Source organism: Rhinopithecus bieti, unplaced genomic scaffold (assembly GCF_001698545.2).
Source record: "Rhinopithecus bieti isolate Rb0 unplaced genomic scaffold, ASM169854v2 scaffold_83110, whole genome shotgun sequence".
Lineage (NCBI taxonomy): Eukaryota > Metazoa > Chordata > Mammalia > Primates > Cercopithecidae > Rhinopithecus > Rhinopithecus bieti.
In genome coordinates, this window is record NW_016830376.1 from 12467 (window position 1) to 30532 (window position 18066).

The 18066-nt window shown below is 42.9% G+C and overlaps 1 long non-coding RNA gene across 1 annotated transcript; it reads right to left on the reverse strand.

The window, feature by feature from the left end:
- Nucleotides 1-9209: 9209 nt before the first annotated feature.
- Nucleotides 9210-12310, reverse strand: LOC108524391 (uncharacterized). Its single transcript, XR_001884038.1, has 3 exons — nucleotides 12012-12310; nucleotides 10992-11215; nucleotides 9210-9390 (listed from the first exon to the last, which is right to left on the reverse strand). It is a non-coding gene; the product is annotated as an uncharacterized LOC108524391 (long non-coding RNA).
- Nucleotides 12311-18066: the final 5756 nt, after the last annotated feature.

Consider the following 18066-nt stretch of genomic DNA (forward strand, 5'->3'; position numbering starts at 1 on the left):
TATCCTTTTAATATCCATGAGGTCAGTAGTGAGGACCTTCTTTCCTTTTGTAATTTGTATCTTCTCTCATTGTTTTGGTTCACCAGCTAGATGTTTATCAATTTTATTGATTATTTTAAAGAACTACGTTTTGGTTTTGTTGATTTTTCTCTATTGATTTCTGATTTTCAATTTCCTTGATTTCTCCTCTAATTTTTCTTGTTTCTTGCTTTCCACTCACTTTGGATTTAATTTGTTCTTGTTTTTTGAGTTTCCTAAAGTGTAAGTTCAGATTATTGATTGTAGATCTTTTTTCTTTGCTACCATATGCATTGAATACTATGAATTTCTTTCTAAGCACCAGTTTTCCTGCACCCAGAAATTTTGTATAAGTTGTATGTTTGTTTTCATTTAGCTCAAAATATGTAATTTGCCCTGAGACTTTTTCTTGACTCATATGTCATTAGAAGTGTTTTGTCTGATCTCCAATTTTGGGGTTTTCCAGCTATCTGTTATTGATTCCTACTTCAGTTCTATAATTTGAATCGAGGGCATATTTGGTATGATTTCTATCCCATTAAATGTGTTGAAGTGTGTTTTGTGGGCCAGAATGTGGTGGATCTTGGTGAACACTCCATGTGACCCTAAAAAGAATATGTATTCTGCTCTTGTTGGATGAAGTAATCTAAAAAGTCGCTTGAATCCAGGTGACTGATGGTGGTGTCCAGTTTCACTATATCTTTATTGATTTCCTGCCTGCTGGATCTGTCAATTATTGAAGCTGAAGTCTCCCACTGCAATAGTGAATCTGTCTATTTGTCCTTGAAGGTCTAACAGCTTTTCCCCCTGATATTTAGATGCTCTGTTGTTAGGTGCATATCATTTAATGATTGCCATATCTTCTTAGAGAAATGACCTCTTTGTCGTTATATAATGACTGTCTTTATCCCCATGATTTTCCTCCCTCTGAAGTCAGCTCCATCTCAAATTAATATAGCTACTCTAGTTTTTTGGGGTTTTTTTGACTTGAGTTTCACTCTTGTTGCCCAGACTAGAGTACAGTGGTGCAATCTCAGCTCACTGCAACATCCATCTCCCAGGTTCAAGCGATTCTCCTGCCTCAGACTCCCAAGTAGCTGAGACTAAAGGCATGCACCACCACGGCCGGCCAATTTTGTATTTTTAGTAGAGATGGGATTTCACCATGTTGGTCAGGCTGGTCTTGAACTTCTGACCTCAAGTGATCCACCTGCCTCAGCCTCCCAAAGTGCTGGGATTACAAGTGTGAGCATCGGCACCCAGCTACTACTCCAATTTTCTTTTGATTACAATGAGTGTGATATATCTTTCTCCATCTCTTCACTTCTAATAGCTCTGTGTCTTCTTGTTTAAAGTAGGTTCGTTGTAGACAACATATAGTTGGACCTCATTTTCCATTCTGCCAGTCTCTGTCTTTTAATTGGTGTACTTGGACTATTCACATTTAAAGTGATTATTGATATCATTGGATTAATATGTACCATATGTGTAACTGTTTCTATTTTTTTACTTTCTTCATTGTTTCCTTTTGTGTCTTTTACTCTTTTTCTACCTCCTCTGGCTATAATTGAACATGTTATATGATCCCATTTTCTTCTCTCTTACAATACGAATTCCATTTCTTAAAAGAAAAATGGTGTTTTTGTTTTCACCCTATTGCTTGCCATATATACTTACAAGTAATCTAAATCAACTTAAAGTAATGCTATGATGCTTCATGGGTCATGCGAGTACCTTAAAAACAAAATTCCTAATTCTTTCTTACCACCCTTTATTTTATTGTTTTGTTTTGTTTTGTTTTGTTTTGTTTTGAGACGAAGTCTCGCTCTGTCGCCCGGGCTGGAGTGCAGTGGCCAGATCTCAGCTCACTGCAAGCTCCGCCTGCTGGGTTCAGGCCATTCTCCTGCCTTAGCCTCCCGAGTAGCTGGGACTACAGGCGCCCGCCACCACGCCCGGCTAGTTTTTTGTATTTTTTAGTAGAGACGGGGTTTCACCGTGTTAGCCAGGATGGTCTCGATCTCCTGACCTCGTGATCTGCCCGTCTCGGCCTCCCAAAGTGCTGGGATTACAGGCTTGAGCCACCGCGCCCGGCCCTTACCACCCTTTAAAACATTGCTATCATTCATTTGATGTATTAATAATGTATAATCATCCAATCTATTATTGCTGTTTTTCTTATTTTGACAGACGCTTATATGAATTAAGAATAAACATAATAAAATATTTTATTTTATCTTCATTTATTCCTTCTCTAACCTCCTTCCTTCCTGTAGCCATGTCTCTAACATTTGTGGTTTGTTTTTGTTGTTTTTTTTTTTTTTTGAGATGGAGTCTCGCTCTGTGGCCCAAACTGGAGTGCAGTGGCGCAATCTCAGTTCACTGCAAGCTCCGCCTCCTGGGTTCACGCCATTCTCCTGCCTCAGCCTCCTGAGTAGCTGGGACTACAGGTGCCCGCCACCTCGCCTGGCTAGTTTTTTTTTGTATTTTTAGTAGAGACAGGGTTTCACTGTGTTAGCCAGGATGGTCTCGATCTCCTGACCTCGTGATCCGCCCGCCTCGGCCTCCCAAAGTGCTGGGATTACAGGCGTGAGCCACCGCGCCTGGCCACCTTTGTGGTTTTTTTCTTCTTTCTGAAGAACTTATTTTAACCTTTCATGGAAGACAAAATTACTGGTGACAAATTCCCTCACTTTTTGTTTGTCAAGGAGGTCTTTATTTCTCCTTCACGTTTGAAGGGTAATTCTACAGAATTCTAGGTTAACAGCGTTCTTTTTCCTCCAACAGTAAATATATCAGCTGCCTGCTGTTCTTTCTTGCATGGTTTCTGAAGAGAAGTCTAATGTAATACTCATCCTTGTTCTTCTAAGGTAAGGTGTTTTCTTTCTCTAGCTTCTCTCAAGATGTTCTTTGGTCTTTGATTTTCTACACTTTCAATATTATATGTTGTGATGCTTAATTGTATGTGTAAATTTGGCTGGGCTATGGTGCCCAGATATTTGGTCAAATATTATTCTGATGTTTCTGTGAAGGTGTTTTTTGATGAAATGAGACATTGAAATCAGCGGACTTTGAGTAAAGCAGATGACCCTCCATAGTGTGATTTGGCCTCATCTAGTTAGGTGAAGGCCTTAATAGTATAAAACCTGACCTCCCCCTAACAAGGAGGAATTCTGCCAGCAGATTCCCTTTCGACTTGAACTGCAACTCTCTCCCTTGAGTCTCCAGCCTGCTCGTCTACCTCATCAGATTTGGTCTCACCAAGCATCCACAATTATATGAGCCAATTCCTTAAAACCAATCTCAATCTCTCTCTCTCTCTCTCTCTCTCTCTCTCTCTGTCTGCTCTCTCTCTCCCTGTCTCCTCTCTCTCTCTCTCCTCTCTCTTCATCTTCATCTCTGTCTACTATTATGAGAAGTGGCAGGTAAAGAAGATAGGGAAAAGAAAACAAATCATGTAATTGACTGTCATATGGAAATATTTGATGTTGAAAATTATAATTTAAAACATATAAACCAAATATTAGAAGTGTGTCTACTTCAAAGGGGAAAAACTATCAAAAACATTTTAGTGCAATATTAAACATGACCTATACAACCCTTCCTAAATGCCAAAGGCACACGCAGACACACATACACACACTATTAAAGAATACAAATAACTAGAACAAAGAAATATAGTAAATACAATCTGCTACATATGATAAACGTAGCCTACAATGTGAAAGCATTTAGAAAATAAACACGGAAATAAAAATGTTCTTATTAATTTGTATCATTACCTACCAAAACCAATCAACATAAGAAAAGATCATAACACTGAATGTAAAAAACAATTCGCCAGTCCAAAGTTAACTTTCGACAAAAATTAAAACCCAGACAGGAAATGTTTTTTCAACAACAGAAACTAGCAAAAATAAGGATATAGTAAAAACTGAAATAGAAAATTTCCAGTGTAGAGATATGAATATAATAATTGACACGGGCAGGGATGATTAGTGAATGATAAAATATTTAGAAGATGATCATTAGACATTAGAATAGCAGGAACTTATAATTTTAAAACCACTTTCCGTCCAACTACTTCATTAAAAATAAGGTGTCTCTACAAAAGGGCAGCGCGCCCTAGATTCCTCCTTACACACGTGAGCCAGTCCTAGACTCCAAACCACCTGACTTGGCACCTTCCTTGTCGCCAGACGCGGGCACGAGAATATCCACGCATGATCCCTCGCTGTCCCTTCCCTGAATTTAACATGAGGACATTTTGGACAAACTTCAAAATTAGAACATTGAAGCCAGACAGCTACCTGTCCCTCTACAAACAATCCATTGTCCCTAGCTCAATAACAACAACAGAAAGATGAGGAGAGTACTTTGGGTTCAATAACTAAAGAAATTAGCTAGGCCCGGCGCGGCTGGCTCAAGGCCTGGTAACACCGCCACCTCTGGAGGCCGAGACGCGGATCACCCAGGATCCAGCGAGACTCAAGACCCTCCTGGCCAGACATCGGCCGACAAACCCCCCGCTCTCTACACTCAAAAACTACAAAAATACTGACGGGCAGGGGCAGGCGCCCTGAAGTCCCAGCTACGCTCGCAGAGGTGAGGCAGGAGAATGCGGTGTTGAACCCAGAGGCCAGAGCTTGCAGTGAGCTGAGATCCCCACTGCTACTCCAGCCTGGGTGACAGAGCGAGACTGCCGTCTCAAAAAAAAAAAAAAATGTAGCTACATTATTTTTACTTTTTTTGAACCAAAAGCCTTTCTTCTCCTTTTCATTGTGGCTGATTCGTGTGACATGGACTCAGTGTGAAGGAAGTTGTCCTCTGCAGCTATTCTACACTCTTGCAGTTGCTGTCGATGATTACCGTCCTATGAAACTCAAAGCAAGCATTTTTAACAAGAACATGGCATTGGTTCATAATTCTGCACTGGCAGAGTCCCGTGTGACATGCCGTCGCGCTGCCCCAGCCCTGACCCTGTCCTACAGGGATGGAAGCTGAGAGAACTAAGGGCTAGAAGTCCTCTCAATGCTGTTTTGCATCTGGCTTTGGTCTTCCTAATACTGATAATCAAGTGGAGGCTGAAGGACTGGGGCTCTCTAACCAAAGGACCTAGTGGTTAACATTGCCAAGAGCAGTCAGTGTTCTGAAAACAATCTTCAGCACGGATCCCTCCGGTGTGTGCTGAAGCTGTTCGAATGCTTTACATCCTTTTAGTTTTTTTCAGTCAAATGAAATGTTTTTGTGACCATCTTTCTTCTTTTCATGTGTTCCAGCGCATTAGGTATCTGCAGGGAGAAAAGAGAAGAAAGGATCAATGGGCATCTTTGTCAGGATCCCGCTGATGGCTAGTCTAGAGGAGAAGTTTTAAGTGTGATGCCCCGGGCCACTGAGCTCCTGCTAGGAGAGAGGCTGAAGGTGGACCCTCATGGTGGGTAATGAGGCCAGTGGCCATCCACAGTGAAAAGTAAATGCCCCTGAACTTCCATCAGATTGGAGGTGAAGGATATAGGACCCTAGCCTCTGCCCAACCAGCACCCTTTCCTCCTGATTCCCAATGTAATTATGAGCAGAGTGAAATAGCTTTTTCACCTTGACAAGCTACACTGAGAGCCTCAAGTGAGGATGTTCTCAGCGATCACCAGAGAGAGCGAGAGAGAGCGAGAGGGCTGCAGAAGGAAAGTCACGTTTGCAAGAGAAACCCACCCCCTACAAACTCCATGTCCCAGTCTCTTAAAGGAAGGTGGGCAGGGCCATTGGAACGATACCCTGTGGTGTGAGATACAGGAAGGACTTCAGACCCACCCACGTCCAGTTCTGCCCTTGTACAAAAGAGGAAGCAGTGATCCACGGGGCTGACCTAACATACCAAGCCCACATGACTATCTATTACAACCCTGGAAACTGAACCCGCACGAAGGCCCCCTTCACGTAAGTGGAGAGCAGGGAGGAGTAATCTCCAACTGAGTTCCTCGACCAGTCACGTGGAGTTGCTGGTCACCTCTGCTAGGATAGGAATGACTTTGACAAAGAAAGATATGTCACTGCTGCTTGTTTGTTTGGTTAAAATAAAAAATGAGAAAAAGACAAAGAAATATGTGTTCTTCAAAAATGACAGAAAAAAGGAAAAGGAAAGAGTCAAGATGGAATTACAAAGAAGTTGGAGATTGTAACCATGCCCAACTTATTATCTCCTAACCCGTAGAACTGATTCCCACACCTGGTTATACCTAAGCATTCTAGAAATTTTCTCAATATCGATCACAAAAACTCTGAGTAGAAATGAAAAGATAGTTTGTGTTTTAGTGCATTCTCCTCTCCTGTTATATTTTCCCAAAGTGGTTGTTGGGAAAGATTCTTTTTAGAATTTATGCACAACGTCAAGGTAGCTATAAAAAACCTATTCATGTATCATCTCCTGAGTTTTCAGTTTTATTATATTAGTCTTTTTTTTTTTTTTTTTTTTTAGAGTGAGTCCGCTCTGTCCCCCCACTGGAGGTATGTGTGATATCTCGCTCAACTGCAACTCTGCCTCAGTTCAGTATTCTCCTGCCTCAGCCTCCTGAGAGCTGGGTTACAGGCCGTCCATCACGCCCAGCTAATTTTTGTGTTTTAGTAGAGACGGGGTTCACCATGTTGGCCGAGGCGGTCCAAACTCCTGACCTCAGTGAATCCCACCACACCCCAGCCTCCCAAAGTGTTGGAATAGAGGCATAGCCACTATAGCCGCCGCCGAGTTATTTTTAATTATATATTCTTAGTGGATGCGACATACGAAGTTATCTTTGAGGATTTGACTGAATGTCAAATCAAAAATTGAGCAAAGCAGAATTTTTACATTGCAGTGCTGAATCCATTAATGGGCTGTGGAATCAGTGTGTGGAAATGTAAACTGCAGAATTTATTTTAAAATTGAAAAGAAGGCTGGACATGATGGCTCATGCCTAAATCCCACCTCTGGGAAGCCGAGGTGAATGGATCACTTGAGGCCAGAAGTTCAAGACCAGCCTTGCCAACATGGTGAATCCGTGCCTCTACTAAAAAATACAAAAATTAGCCAAGTGTGGTGGCATGCACCTGTAATCCCAGCTACTCAGGAGGCTGAGGCATGAGAATTGTTGAAGCTGCCAGATGGAGGTTGCAGTGAGCCGAGACTGCACCACTGCACTCCAGCCTGGATGACAGAGTGAGACTCTGTCTTAAAAATAAAACACAATAAAATAAAATTGAAAAGAAAATACGAAATTTGAATATGTGTAATATACGAGGTATTGTTTTCTGTATACTGAGTTTCAATATAATGACTATTTCTTATTTTACTTGTATTCAAAATTAAGCAAGTGTGCTTTAAGTAGAGAGACTATAGGTCTAATCCATCTATTTTCTTGTTTTTCTTTTTAATTTTTTTCTACGTTCTACAAATACTACTGTTGAGAGGTGAATACAGATCCCATCAATGTCTGATGGATGCTCAGCATTTGTGTGGAGTAGCCACACATGTGGTCATCTCCATGTTGAAAACCTGAGGTCAGAGTAAACCAGTGGTCCTTGTCATCTTCAGTTGTATATTAGAATATGATGGAAGTTTTTTTTAAAGGTACTGATGCTCAAATCACACCCCAGACCATTTAAGTGAAAATCTCAAGATGTCAGTTCAAGGCATTCATCTTTATTGAAATCTCACCACGTGCTTATTATATGGTCGCAGGATTTAGAGACAATGAATGAACCAAACCAATTTCCCGTCATGTTCTTTCCTATCCTCATTTCTCTCAGGATCGCCTTCATTCTCTGTGGCTCTATGGATTTTAGTCTTTCTTCTGACAATTTCAGTTAAATCTCTCACTTGGGCTGGTCTGAGGCAAAGTCTGTCCTACTGATAGATTATTGTCTATCATCTCACGTGGACATAAAGCTGGCCCCTGGACTCACTTTTCTCAAAGTTAATTCACTAAATGCTGTCTTATTTCTCTGTCCTCAAGAGTCACCTGAGTTGTGTTTTAGACTCTAACTGAGCTTGTAGAAGTAGGTATGTGAGGCCGGGCGCAGTGGCTCAAGCCTGTAATCCCAGCACTTTGGGAGGCCGAGACAGGCAGATCACGAGGTCAGGAGATCAAGACCATCCTGGCTAACACGGTGAAACCCCGTCTCTACTAAAAATACAAAAAAAAAACTAGCCGGGCAAGGTGGCGGGCGCCTGTAGTCCCAGCTGCTCCAGAGGCTGAGGCAGGAGAATGGCATAAACCCTGGAGGTGGAGCTGGCAGTGAGCTGAGATTTGGCCACTGCACTCCAGCCTGGGCGACAGAGCGAGATTCCGTCTCAAAAAAAAAAAAAAAAAAGAAGTAGGTATGTGAATAAAAAGGACAGAGGTGAGAATGTACCTCATGGTCTATGCAGGTTCAAAGTCCTGCCCTGCTATCTGCATCTACCTTTGGCTGAAGTCCCTTTGGAATGCCATAAATGTTCTCCAGTTAATGTCAGCTAAGTGAGTCCATGAGGAGCAGACACTGAGTCTCTGGAAACTTCATCCACGTTGACATAAGATTGCCCATCTAGAGCTGAAGACACAGCTGACTCCAGGCTAGCAGGGAACTCTCATCTGTGATCCAGGTTCTAATTTAGTTTTTGATTTGGAGTTCTTAGTGCTCAGTTTTAACACGTCTCATTCCCATGTACAAGGGGAGGGTTAAAGTTTGACTTAGTTGGGTTGCTCAAAAGCTGTCCCAAGAGAAAAATCTGTGTGTAAATGATGTATTAAAGCAATGTTCCCAGTGACAAGAGGCAATGGAGTTTGGGATGCAGAGAGGAAAGGCAAATTACTCAAGCTGTGTGATTCCAGGCAAAGAACCCTGTGGTTAAGAGCTCACACCATGCTCTTGGAGGGGGACAAGGAGGCTGGGCTCTCCTGCGGCCGTGAGAGGGACTCTCAGGACAGCAGCAGTGGGAACAGAACAAAGTTCACAGAGCAAACAGGCGATGGGGACCAGAAGGACCTGGCAGGGTGGCAGCCCATGGGACACGGAGGTAAGACCAGACAGAGGTGACAGCAGCTGCTGGAGAGAACAAATAGGGAAGAGAAAAGCAATGGGAGAAGAAGCTGTCATCATTAACAGAGAGAAATAAGGAGTGAGTGCAGCTAAGAGCCATAGATGTGAATACCTTCGTACCCTAAGCTTGCAGGCCAGGGAATCTGCATGCCAGTCTCCACTTGCTGAATGGCAGTTTTCTTTTGATCATCTTCAGTTTTAGGACACTTGAGGCATAGCTGTGGTCAATGACTTGATGCTCATGTGTGTTGTCAGTTGAGCCTTCAAGAGCATCACCTTCCAGCTGGGGAGGGTTCTTCATTCCAGGAGGCTCTAAACCCAGCTCTGAAAATGAAACCACACCCAACAGCGTTCACTGTCATCCATGATCTTACTGTGACTTTCTCTTCCACCCAGGAGGATCATCAGAGAAGGAAAGTGGCCATAAATAAGAAAGTCCAAGGGGTAAAGGGAAGCCAGGAAAGACATTTTGGTATTTTCTGCATTGTTGATTTTTCATGCATCACCCAGTAATGACAAGATTGCCAGGAGGAAAAGGTGATCCCAATTGACAAACATATTCAGAAAACTTAGGATTAATAAACACAAATAGCTTCCAGGTAGATAAGGCAAAGGCAAGGAAATCACACTGGATACAGGCTATGTTTTGGGAGGGAGGAGATTCTAAAAATCAACATTAAATGAACATGAGAGAAAAGAATTGGATACACTAAACATGGGATATTGATGAAATGATCATACAGATATGTATATAGCATATATCTACATTTTATTAAAAACATATGCCAAATATGCATAATGTATATGACAAATGACATAAATGCATATGTTTATATATAAAAATCTATTGGAAGAAATTATTACATAGGGATGTGGAAGATGTTGAATTAGCATTATAATCACTAACATTGTAATCTGGTCCATTGAAAATGGAAAAAAGCTGGGCGCGGTGGCTCAAGCCTGTAATCCCAGCACTTTGGGAGGCCGAGGCGGGTGGATCACGAGGTCAGGAGATCGAGACCCTCCTGGCTAACACGGTGAAACCCCGTCTCTACTAAAAATACAAAAAACTAGCCGGGCGCGGTGGCGGGCGCCTGTAGTCCCGCCTACTCGGAGGCTGAGGCAGGAGAAGGGCGGGAACCAGGGAGGCGGAGCTTGCAGTGAGCGGAGATCGCGCCCCTGCACTCCAGCCTGGGCTACACAGCGAGCCTCCGTCTAGAAACTGCCGTCCAAAAAAAAAAAAAAAAAATGGAAAAAATTTAGAAAAATAAGACTAATGGCCGGGCCGGCGTGGCCTCAGCCCTGTAATCCCCACACTTTGGGAGGCGAGACCGCGGTGGATCACGAGGATCAGGAGATGAGACCCCATCCTGGCCTAATAGCAGTGAAACCCCATCTCCCTACCGAAAAATACAAAAACTAGCCGGTGCGGGTGGCGGGCCGCCCTGTAGTCCCAGGCCTACTCGGGAGGCCCCCCCCTGAGGCAGGAGAACGGCATAAACCCTGGGAAGGCGGAGCTTGCAGTGAGCTGTGATCGGCCACTGCACTCCAGTCCGGGCGACAGAGCGAGACTCCCGGCTCAAAAAAAAAAAGAAAGAAAAATAAGACAAATGAGAGAGGGAAGGACATGGTGGAAACAAAATGCCCCGCTGTTAGACAGCAGGCGAGAAGTTCACCAGGTAAAGGAGAATGAAACAAAAAGGCTTTCACCTGTCCTCTTGGCCTGGAGCCTGGTTAGTGCTCCCTGGACTCCTGGGGGAAGCGCAAGCAGGTGAGAATGTGGAGCCAGGTGGATGAGTCCTGACTGGGGGTGTGGGAATCCCCATGAAGAGAGCAAAAGAGACATCAGTGGGGCAAGAATCAGTTAAATACTACAAGTTATCCAGGGTCACCGTGTCAGGGACTACAGCATCCCCGACACTCACTGAGCGTCTTCTGTGTGGCCTCACCGGGGATCCAGATGGTGCTCGTTACATCACGTGACCCTCCCTCCTGAGGACATGGGTCTCCTTATTCCTCAGCTGGGGACATCACTTGACAGATGAGCATCAGGCAGCCCCAGGGGCTCCAGGAGTAGATATTGAGTGGGACGGAGAGTAAGGATGAACACGACCCAGGGTTTTAAGGAAATCTGAGCAGAAGTGGATCCCTGTGAGAAGAAAATGGAGGACATGGCCGTGGACATGGGTGGAGATGATGAACTAAATGGAGTTTCGTAGAAGAGACAGATTTATACCCTTTACATAAGAAGGTTGACCTTTTATTCTTTTATTTCAAAACGAGGGGAGAAAACAGAGTAAGAAGCTGGGTATGTCAGGAGACTGACTTGTGGGCCCAGGATTTGCACTTTCACTAATGTGCCTAATAGGTTGTTACTGAAAGTGCTCGATAGGGGAAAATTGACTTTAAAAGGGATGCTGACGGAGAGGAAGAAAACTGGCAAAAGAGACTGTCTAAGAAAACACAGGAAGGGGGTCCCTAGAAAGTAGAGATCCTAACAGTTACTTTCTCAGTTGAAACAACGAATGTCAAGTCATTTCCTAGGTGCTAATGTACCAGAAAACAGAATTAGATAACATCTATTCATAGATTTATTGAACAATTTTAACTGAATTACCCCTTTGGAAATTGTCATAATTAATGTTATCAGCAATGATTGAATGTAGATATTATTTTTCAGGTCTCTCGGATGACAGAACTGAGATGTAAATGCCAACACCACAAATGACTTGGCCGAGGTGAATAATGAGTAAGGGTTAAACCCAGGACCTGAGAGCAGATTTGATCCTAAACCCCAGGCTCTTGCTCACCTCACTGGGTTGGAACATTGTGGATTTCTACTTGACTCTGAGGAAGCACGAAGAGACCACATTGCCTCCTCCCCTCACAGCACCATGATCACCAACAGCCAGATTAGAGCTTCGTGGTTCCCTTTCCTTCCCTACCTTGCAGGGGCCATTGCTTCCCAGGATCAGCGTTGGCTGTGAAGCTGCAGGTGGCGGAGGAAACGCCCCGCCTGGCTAAGCCATAGCCACAGTCAAACCCTTGATCCAGCTTCAGTCGCAGACAACTGGGCACCAGGGTTCTCAGCTCCGGCTGTGCCTGTGAAGCCTCCACCTCTGACAGGTGGTGGCTCAAGTCTCCACTCCAAGGCCTGTAAGGACAGGTGGTGGCTCAAGTCTCCGCTGCAAGGCCCGTAAGGACAGGCCGCCTGGGTGGGAGCTGAAAGGAGAAGGGGCTTCAGTAGGAATGCTCTCAGTTTTCCCTTTGTTAATCATGCCCAGAACACCCATCTCTGGCATTTCCACCTCTGAGGTAAGCCACCCAGTGGCCCAGGTCACAAAGACAGACATCATGTAAATGGGTGATGTCACTTCCTGTCTGTGCCTGGGGATGCTGAGATGGAAGGTAGCCAGGCTGTATGTCCCTGAAGTGAAAAACAAACCCCCACTTCAGCCCAGAGGGCTTTGGATTGGCTAACAAGGCCATGCTGATTATTCTGTTATTATTAATCTCCATTCTGCAGCCTAGAAAGAATGTTCTGGAGAGCCTTCAGAGCATACGAAATGCTATTTTTCTCAACACACAGGAATATAAGAACAGGAGAGGACTCAGAGCCTCCAGGCTTTGGGAAGGAACCATAGAAAAGGGTTTTGGGACACTGAAAGACCAGCAGTCTCCAAACTTTTTTGCCCCAGGGACTGGTTTCGTGGAAGACAATGTTTCCTTGGACCAGGGGTGGGGGACCTGAAAAGAGGGAAGGATCATTTCGGAATGAAACTGTTCCACCTCAGATCATCAGGCATTAATTAGATTATCATAAGGAGCACACAACCTAGATTCCTTTCACGCACACTTCACAATAGGGTTTGTGTTTCTATGAGAATCTAATGCCACCGCTGATCTGACAGGAGGCGGGGCTCAGGCTGGAATGCTCGCTTGCCGGCTGCTCATATCCTGCTGTGCGGCCTGGTGCCTAACAGGCCCAGGACAGGAAGCTGACCACAGCCCCAGGGGCTTGGGGCCCCCTGCAATAGACCAAATACTACATGAGGCGAACTTTTTAGAGTTCTGAAACATTTTGAATTTCTGTTGCCTATAATGGTTTTGCCAGCTACCCACACATATACATCTTGTTGCCATATAGTGCGAGTCCACAGCCATAAGTAATGCTGTAGAGAGACCAGTCCCCTTACGGACACTTAGGGGCCACAGGTATTACCGATCAGCCTGTGTGGTTCTGTAGGGAGATAACACCGAGCACAATCCTCATCTTACGCACTCCTCCAGTGGGGTCCGGGCAGCACCCCTCATAAAAATTATCGCTATTTCCACAGGAAGAGGAAATCACACTCTCAGAAAGGGAACTAAATGCATTATGATTTGCAGTGGTTTTCGTTTTCTTTCCTTCCCCCCCCTCACCCCGCGCCGAGACAGAGTCTTGCTCTGTTGCCCAGGCTGGAGTGCAATGGCGCCATCTCAGCTCACTGCAACGCGATTCTCCTGCCTCAGCCTCCCAAGTACCTGGGATTACACGGACGCACCACCACCCCCGGTTAATTTTTACATTTTTTTAGTAGAGACAGGGTTTCACCATGTTGGCCAGGGTGGTCTCCAACTGCTGACCTCAGGTAATCCATACGCCTCGGCCTTGGAAGTGCTGGGATTACAAGCGTGAGCCACTGCCCCGGGTTCTTTTTTAAATATTTGGAAGAGTTCAGCTGTGAGGCCATTTGGTCCTGAGCTTCTCTTTGTTAGGAGGTTCTTCAGTCCTTTCACTTGTTATTAGTGGTTCAGGCTTTCAGTTTCTTCTTGATTCGATCCTGGTAGGTTGTATGTTTCTAAGAATTTATCCATTTACTCTAGGCTATCCAGTTTGACGGTATAGAGCTGTTAATAATAGATTCTTATGATCCTTTTTACTTGTGAGGCTTCTGTTGTAATGCCTCCACTTTCATTTCAAATGTTACTTATTTGAGTCTTCTCTATTTTTTTCTTAGTTATTTTAGCCAAGTGTTTGTTAATTTTACTTTTTCCCAAAAAACAACTTGCGCGTGAGAGGCCTATGTTGGATCACTGGAGGCCAGTTGTTCCCAGTCAGCCTGGGAAGAATAGTAAGACGCTGTCTCTCCTAAAATAAGAAAGAGAAAGAAAAGAAAATGAAAAGGAAAACAACAACAACAACAACTCAGTTTTATTTTTCTGTAGTATTTCTATTCTTCAGTTGATTGACTTCTGCATTCATTTTTGTTTCCTTTCTTCAGTGAACTTTGGATTTATTTTGTTGGTTTTTTTTTTCCTGGTTTCTTGAGGTGTGATGTATATTTGAAGTCTTTCTTCTTTTTTAATGTATGCATTTATGGTTATAAACTTGACTCTTAGAGCTGTTTTTGCTGTTTGTTTTCACTTTTGTTTGCCTCAATATATTTTCAAATTTCCCTTTTGATTTGTTCTTTGATCAATCAGTTGTTCAGAGGCATGTTGTTTAATTTCCATGTATTTTTGAATTTTCCAGTTTTCCTTATGTAGTTAATTTTTAGTTTCATACCACTGTGGTCAGAAAAGATACTTGATGGAATTGGAATCATTGTTAATTTGTCTAAGAGGTACTTTTCATTATTTTAATTGATGTATAATAGTTGTACACATTTTAGGGATACATGTGATATTTTGATAAACGTATACAATTTGTAATGATCAAATCAGTGTAAGATATCAGTCACCTCAAAATTTTATCTTTATGTTAGGAATATTCCAATTCTTCTAGTTGTTTTAAAATATGCAATGTTATTCTGAATTATAGTCTCCCTAATATACTATCAAATACTAGAACTTATTCCTTATATTTAGCTATATTTTATATGCATTAACTAATATCTTTTCTTCCTTCTCCCCATCTCCTTCCCAGCCTCTTGTAACCCCTAATTTTTATATATTATATGACATATGAATTCAATTTTTTTTACTTGTTTATTTTTTATGTGGTTGCAAATACGTCACATCCATTGCTTAAAAAGAAAATCCTCGGCCGGGCGCGGTGGCTCAAGCCTGTAATCCCAGCACTTTGGGAGGCCGAGACGGACGGATCACGAGGTTAGGAGATCGAGACCATCCTGGCTAACACGGTGAAACCCCGTCTCTACTAAAAATACAAAAAAAAACCTAGCCGGGCGAGGTGGCGGGCGCCTGTAGTCCCAGCTACTCCGGAGGCTGAGGCAGGAGAATGGCGTAAAACCCGGGAGGCGGAGCTTGTAGTGAGCTGAGATCCGGCCACTGCACTCCAGCCCGGGCGACAGAGCAAGACTCCGTCTCAAAAAAAAAAAAAAAAAAAGAAAATCCTCAATCATTTGTTGAAATATTATGCAGTTTTAAATACATTGCTCTTTCAAGATTGTCAAAAATCTGTTCTCAATATATGTATTGGCTTGTATTTGGACTCTATTTTCTTTTGATCCATTTAATTGATCACATGCCAAAGCATCCATTGTGGCCATTACAACTCTATGATTGTTCTTTATATCAGGTGGAGCTAGCCCTCCAATTTTGCTGTTCGTTAAACAGGCATTTTGGTTATGCCAGTTCATGTTAATTTTAGAATCAGCTGACCATTTTCTACCAACGATGCATGCTGAAATTTTGAGTCGGATTGCATTGAATTCATAGATCAAATTAGGGGAAATGAACATCTCAACAATATTGTTTGTTCAACACATGAACAAACAATATCTTTCCAGTTATTAGGCCTGCACTATGTTCTCTGTGAAATATGCTGTACTTTTCAGTCATATTCATATATATGGATTGTATACACTTGACATTACTGTAAATGGTATTCCTTTTACATTTAAATTCTGCCATGCAATTGCATAAATACCATTTATTTTGCATAATTTTTTTTTTTTTTTGAGACGGAGTCTCGCTCTGTCGCCCAGGCTGGAGTGCAGTGGCCGGATCTCAGCTCACTGCAAGCTCCGCCTCCCAGGTTTACGCCATTCTCCTGCCTCAGGCTCCGGAGTAGCTGGGACTACAGGCGCCCGCCACCTCGCCCGGCTAGTTTTTTGTATTTTTTAGTAGAGACGGGGTTTCACCGTGTTAGCCAGGATGGTCTCCATCTCCTGACCTCGTGATCCGCCCACCTCAGCCTCCCAAAGTGCTGGGATTACAGGCTTGAGCCACCGCGCCCGGCCGCATATTGATCTTATATCCTGCTAGAAACAAATGCTTTTTGGATTCAGGTTTGCTCTGCCAGTGGCAATATCTTTGGAAACTTGCATATTTACCAGGTATGAAGAATCTTTCTCATTTCAGTTAGAGCTTTGTCACCAGCCCAAGGGAGAGGAATGTCCTAACCCATATCAAGTTCTGAGGTTGGGAAGAATTTGTACTTTGTAGACAAATGCATGTGAAATGTTCTGTATGTTCACCAATAAGTTTTCCTTAAGATTACTCATGCAGTTGATAAGGCTGCCCATTTGCACTTGTGTTTAGCTGTAATACTATAGTTGTAAAATTTAGAAGCCAATGTTCTCCCTTAGTTTTAAATTTAATATTCAAGAATCTACTCCAGCATTATGTAGTGCCCGAAACTTTGGGATGATATGCAATATGAGTTTGTACCTGATCCTTATTAGTCTTACTTCTGATGTGATCTAGTATAAAATGAGACCTCTAAGAGCTTTAAAATAATTAATAATGCCAAGCTGAGGAGGTTAGTTTGTGGAATATTCAGGAGCCTTAGGAAACAGTAGTTCCTACTCTGTAACTCAAGTGGGAGTCCACTCTTCAGTATGTCAGCATCAAGACCCTGATCTGCAGTGGAATTTGCAGCCCCCTGCTGTGTCAGCTTCATTACTTCAAGGGAGGGTGAAAGCCTTCAGTTCCTTAGGTCACAACTGACACATGGAGCACATTTGGTACCTCTTCAGTTACTGACCTTTATGCCCAATCACGTCAGGATTGCTCACCTGAGAGATTCACAAGATCACATTCCCAATGCATCAGATCACTGTGTCACACACACACACACAAAAGCATTTATTTGTCATTATGTATCCCTCCTGAATTTCCACCTTGATAGGCTAACATGGCTCACAAACAGCTTTAAATTTGGTTTCTCAAATGTCTGTCTAATGGTTTACAAAAGTCCAGTTATTCAAACGAATTTATCTTATATCTGGTTGTCTATTGTTCCAGGCTGTGCCTCTGTGACATAAACCAAGAGTCAATATATAAAAAGATTTATTTCCACTGGTTTATAACCAACCAACAAATAGTATGCCTGTTATATATAGTTCTGTGCATTGGGTTGCCAGTCTCCTTCCTTCTTTTACCTGATTTTTGTTGGAAGTGGAGATGATGTAATATTATGGGTCACTTCTATTAGCGTCCCTGGACTACAGTTCTACCATCTACTTTTTAAGCTGTTTTACCTTGTTATTATAAGATCTGCATATTTGTGAGCATCATTTATGTTAATAGTTAACCTCTGTGGTAGTCACTTCTTTGGTTAGGTCAGAGATTAAATCTGAAAATTAGAAATTCATTCTTTATTTCAGGTGTGTGTGCTGTTATGTTGATCCCTCTCGTCTCTCAGAAAAGTCATTGTAGGCCCAAGTCGATGAAGGGACAGACTGTGAAAGAATGGATGCGGAGCGTGGACTAACTATGTAGTGCCCACTGAATGAAAAACTTTGCTAAAGTTGCTTTTGTGCTATTGTTTAACATTCTTCTGAGTCACCTCATCTGCTGCTTAAAAATCCCAAAGCATTTTCTTCACCGTCTTGTGGCCATCGTTATAAACTCCACTCTTCTTTTCCTATGTCAACTACCACAGTCTGTTTCATTGCATGGCCCTAAAGGCAAAGCCATGTTTCCAACTTTGAGTGCACTAAGGGTATCCTGTTTCTGCAAAACCAATGGATGTCAGTGGTTCTCTTAGGGTTTTGTTTTTTTGTTTTGTTTTTGACATATAAGGCCATAATTGGAGTAATGTGAAAAATA